The sequence below is a fragment of the Dreissena polymorpha genome, chromosome 11 (genome assembly GCF_020536995.1).
Source record: "Dreissena polymorpha isolate Duluth1 chromosome 11, UMN_Dpol_1.0, whole genome shotgun sequence".
In the NCBI taxonomy this organism is placed as follows: Eukaryota; Metazoa; Mollusca; class Bivalvia; order Myida; family Dreissenidae; genus Dreissena; species Dreissena polymorpha.
Window position 1 is genome coordinate 54,274,061 of NC_068365.1, and position 5,924 is coordinate 54,279,984.

At 33.6% G+C, this 5,924-nt stretch overlaps 1 long non-coding RNA gene across 1 annotated transcript; it reads right to left on the reverse strand.

Moving 5' to 3' along the window:
* Positions 1-1,138, reverse strand: LOC127849530 (uncharacterized). Its single transcript, XR_008034895.1, has 3 exons — positions 1,104-1,138; positions 669-812; positions 1-146 (listed from the first exon to the last, which is right to left on the reverse strand). It is a non-coding gene; the product is annotated as an uncharacterized LOC127849530 (long non-coding RNA).
* Positions 1,139-5,924: the final 4,786 nt, after the last annotated feature.

A 5,924-nucleotide genomic window follows, 5' to 3' on the forward strand; every position in this document is an offset into this window, starting at 1 on the left:
GTTTCGATTTGAGCAGTAGACTTCATAACGCACGATGATCCCGTTGAGATCTCTATCAGTTGGCGGTTCCCAAGATACGTTCAATTGCCTTGGTTTGTCAAGAGCTGTTTCCGTTTGAACCTCGAGGTTTTGAACACTGCCAGGAACTAAGGTATATAAAAGCCTGTTTCTTGGAGTACATGTTTTCTCACCATAAGTATGTTAACGTGTGTATTTGAATATGCATTTAAACATTTTTATTTTATGCTTTCAGATGGTTTATAGAGAAATATCAGTGACATAAAACTGGTATTTCACTGCTTTAAACAGTGAAAAATGACAGTGAAAAACATCGATATGTTTCACTGTTTTACTGTGAAATGTCGTCATTTTTTCGACGAAATCACGTCATTAATCAAGCGAAATTATCCAGTTAATCTCTTTTACAATGTAAATTAACGGTGAAAAAAGCAAAACATAAAAAGAAAATGTGTTGGATTCGATGGAAAATCGATTTTAATTCACTCGTGATCATAAAAAATACATATTTTATATGATCACTCGTGAAATAATATCTATATTCTATCGAATCCAAAAATATCCTCTATATATTAGATACGCTTTCACATTGGGGTTTAAATAAAGGCAATTATAATATGTGGAAGCTGAATTTAAGTTCAAATACATACTATTTTCCGCCGTCCGAATGATTATACGAGCGGACTGACTTCTCAAAGGACCATAATCACCATAAGATGTCTCCGCCGTGACATCGACCAGGTATTCCCAGTATGCATCAAGTCCTGTCACTTCAGCTGACGTAGCTAAGTCAACTAGAATAAAAACAAAACATAGTGATAACAATGCACTTATACACAATAAATGTCTTATTGGAAAGTGAAAAGGTATTAGGCGAAGTCGTGTAATATGCTTCATATTAATATAAAATTTAAGTACCCAATTTATTTATACTAAGGAGTTGCGCATAACTTAAATTTGATTAGACTCTACTATTTTATAAGTATTTTGCAATTCTAAACCTGACAATCAACTTTATTACTTTATTCAATATTCTGTATATATTATGATTGCAAATTATGTGTTTGTAGTAAAATATTTTTCACCAGTCTTCCAAGCAACATGCGTTTCCGTTCGAGATTTATATTTGCCGTCTTTTTTTTCGAACACTTCAACGATGTATTTGGTCGGGCCTGTAAATTGCGTCGCTAAGTTCCATCCTATATCGATTTCAGAGTAAGTTTTGCTAAAGACCGACAAGGCAGTTGGACTTTCAGGGACTGTAATAACAACAACAAAATGCGTTTGAAATGTTTTCATCCTTTTGTTCAATTTATGAATATAGTAAACTAATCTCATAAACGCATGTTGTTATTCAGAATACGTACCGTCTATTGGAGTTTGGAAATCAGACGAGGCACTGTATGTTCCATTTGCTACGTTGTTTTCTGCCATAACGCGGACTGAATAGTTCCTAAACGGCAGCAGATTCTCCAAAACCGTTTGTTTTTCATTCGATTCCATCGTCAATGTTGCATTCATAACTTCGCCACCTTCAAACGTAGTGCTTATCAGCTCTAAATAATATTTTCTGAGTTCTCCATTTATTAAACATGGTTCATCCCAGGTAAGTGTTGCATTTCTCGAATAGATTGACGAAACGTCGATGTTGTCCATTTTATCCGGAACTATATGATGAAACAATCGGATTATATAACAAAAAAGATATTGAAGATAATTAGCTTTAAGAAATGTTACCTTTTTCACTTGAACATATTGTTAAAAAATGAACCAGGCTCTATGAAACTGACAAACCAATGATTAAGTCACAAATCGCATTTTTAGACTTTACATACTAAGAAAATATTACTTAAGAATTAAAGGACGTCAGCAAATCGCTTTAAGTTTAGGCTCACCAAAACTTGTAAAACATATTGTGTTGTTTTTTGAAAACAAGAAAAATAAGGATAAACTTATGAGAATTAGTTTTGTGAAATAAATGTGTGTGGGAAATGAAGTTATAACGTCTCTGATATCGAATCGACCTCGTGCCTTTTATATATATTTCCAAATAGCATTTAACTTAAAACATCGTATATGGCCAAACTGCTTAAATATCAAATGCAGTAAATTAATTTGCATTTGTATCTAAAATAATGTTTATAAAGTAAATGACATTAAAATATTTATCAAACAAATAAACTGACATCAATTCAACATTCCCTTTTAGAAATCTATGTAATAGAGCAAGCCGTGTCAAAAGAAAGCCCATTCGCAAATTTACTGTCGTGAACAATAATGACGACAATCTGCTTGTGTTTACCATTCCCCATATAGAAGCTAAAATTTTAAGTACAAGTATTTCCGTATGAATTAAAGGCGTGGTAGCGTTGCGTGTCCGAAATCGACACTACTTTTAACTGAAGGATGATTGTGATGTAAGCACCATCCCATTCGATAAACGGATTGTTCTTGATTGACCACAACGAGTGCGGACTTATTCACTGTGGACAATTAATGTTTGCTCTAACGAGCATTGTTTTCGCTTTAATACGACTTTTTTCATATCATGAAATTCCATATTTTGTTTCTATGACCTGTCTTGAGGTAAAACGGGATGAAATAACACCTTAAACATTCAGGTAAAAAATCAAAACTGAGAAGTGTGAAGGTTGTACACCGCGAAACGAAAATCGGGGAAATCCCCAGACAATGTGTACCCCTCTCATATATTATACTAATTATTTTATTGTCATTTTCACCGACGAATATTCATTCGGCCTAATAGTTTGATATATAATATGTTTTATCATAATATTGTTGCGTAAGAAAACTAGTGTTGGGTTGTCAATAATTTAAACTCCACGTAACATTACGCTATTGTTAGCGCCGTTTCACTTGCTCTCGGGTAATAGATGTATAATATTTTACTAGTTATACAATCTTTTTTCAAACCCATTAAACACGGTTTTAGTTTCATGATTAAGCAGCAAAATACCGAATTTATAAATCCACACACACACACAAATAGATATAGTGCCATTAAACCCGATTTTCGCAATGCCTTACTCAAATGCGTTATTTGTGTTGATGAACTGTAGAAATTTGATAAAGACCATATGTAATATATAAGACTTATTTATACTGATATACTTATAGATTTAGTGTCGCTGGAATGGAAAGATGAAATATTATCCTAATAAAAAATAAAACTTCAGAACTATTAAATTAAATATTGATTAAGATATCATAAAAACAATACGATAAGTACTTACTTGATTCGTTTGTTCTTACTTCAAGGGCCTCCGAAAAATTCCCAGTCCCTATTTTGTTTGTTGCTTTTACGACTATACTATAATTCCAAAACGAGAATACATTCTCGATAACTGTTTCTGTATCATTAACTTCGATAATATTATATATCATGTCACCTTGGCCACGACATGTTCGACTCAAGTATCGATACTGTACAGTATAATTTGTAATTTCTCCATTTGGTTCTTCTGGAGGAGACCATTGTATTATGATGGACAGATCGGATGCTTCTTTAATCTTTAGTCCAGTGGGTTTACCAGGAACTGATGTAAAATGTGTATGGTATTGTATACATATACTGGCCTGCACATTAAGTCGCTTTTGTTTGGCGTATATGCGTGTATAAAACAAAACATCGATTTATTGTTTAACAAAGGAAAATGTCTATTTAATATTGACTAAGTTTTCAAATTGTTCGTAATGAAAACATCAATATATCATATTAAATAATATAAACCTGACGTGTGCATATCAATGGAATGTCTGCTTTCTAAAGGGCAACAATGTCAATAAAAACATAATGTTTTTCATTTATAATTGCAATTTTGACATATAATGTCTGCGTAAATCATTGAAAATTAGCACTTACTGTCCTCCAGAGTGCTGAAGGAAACAGCATAATAATCTCCCAACTCCATTGTATAGGCTCTTAAATACGCGGTGTAATTATTATACGGGTGCAAGTTCGTTAGTAGCCAAGTATAGGTTTGTTCTGATGTCGAAAACGTACTCGACTCCATTTCTAAACATTGCGAAAACTGAAAATATACAGCATCACATTCATCGAAATTTGTCATATAAGATAAATAAATCTCTACCTACAGACTGGACAAGACGCGATGATGCCAATATCCAGCCTTAAAATAAGCAACAACTCGGCTCGCGCAATTCAAGTTACCTCTAAACTGCTGATTTTTAAAGAATCATCATGAAGATCGCAATCGGAACAGTTCCACCGAGCACTCAGTATGCACGCGTTGGTTGTGTCATTTACCCATGCAATATAATTTCGGATAATACCGTTTCTTATGTTTGGTGCTGACCAAGTGAGGTTCGCAGAGCGAGATGTTATAACGGTTACATTGCCTTGTACGGTTCCCGGAGCTACAAAAAAAACACGATACATTAGTAATAATTAAGTTGGCATGCACCAATACCAAATGTATAATTTTTAAATTGACCAAATTGATTCATCGATGCCTGTCATAATAACATCAGTACCGCATGTCCATCACTTTGTTATGGAACAAACTTTTATTCGAACATTGACAACTACTTCAACACCGATCACATGAATACCTGTTTCTTCCGAGCTTTCATTGAATAATTTTTTCACTATATCCCCGTATAAAAATCCATACTCTCCATTAGTCAAGAATGGATGTAAAGACACATCACAAAATGTTCCAGGATCAAGACCAAATACCGATGTCTCGTTTGAAAACACGGTTGAGTTGTATCTAGCGAGCATTTTTGAGTTGACATTCGGACTTTCACATCTAAATGTAACATTGTATCCAGTATAAACGCCTTGTATTTCATCCCAAGTCACAGTCATGGAGTTGTTTGTCTTGTTGCTTATGCGAATGGAATCCTCTTGTATATTGTTTGGTACTAAATATAAATATGTTCATTATATAATTATCAAAGCATTATGTTACTTTGCTCGTTCATGAACGTGTTTAATATAAAACTGAAAGCAATCTAAACACAAACATGTTTAACAATGACCATTGTCTGGAATAAACATTACCGGGCTTTCAGTGTTCATGTCTGTTAAGTTGTATAGTCTTGAATAAAATAAAACTGTATCACCTAAACTTGAGTGTTTGTTCATCGTGTATATTGTTCAGCATTATTTATACTTGCATAAGTACCATTAAGCTTGTGTGTGTCAGCTGGTGAAATAAATATGAGTATCAATGGCTATTTTAGACGTTTGCTTATTGAAATGGACTTAAAACTTGGTAATGAAGAACTAGCTAATATATGAAGGAGTATACCTGTATACAGACTGAAACTTTGACATGTAGCAGGACTTCGTAAATAGTTTGAATCCGATCTTTTCATCGCAGTTGTAAATGAAAAGTTGTAGAGAGAGCCAGCTTCCAGTCCTCTTACTTCCAGTGCAGTGATATTTTTCAGAAAAACACATGGGCTGGTACTGTTACAGAGCAAGTTATTGACTGTATATTCTATTTTATTAGGCATTTCAAGCAAGTAAAATTCGAAACGTTCGAGAGTAACGTTTTGACCGAAGGTCATTGTATGTCTTGTGGTATTGGTAAGCACCCAGCTTCGAACGCAGTTTGGCACTGAAAATGCAGAAGACGTTTATCTTCAACAGGAAGAGACTGGTTCATGTTATATTTAATCCAGCAAGGTATTAAAAGCACATTAACTTGCATTGTCTAAATATTAAATATAGCGTTTTCGTTCAACACTAAACAAATTATAACCGTACACAAGAAAGAAGTTTATCATTTTTACCAAAACCTTTCACTTCCCAATAACTATAAGGATTCAGAACTAAACTTGATTTTTTTATACAAACATATGAATAACACTGTAAACTATAATAGTATTAGTAAGTCGAAAAACACAACATCAAC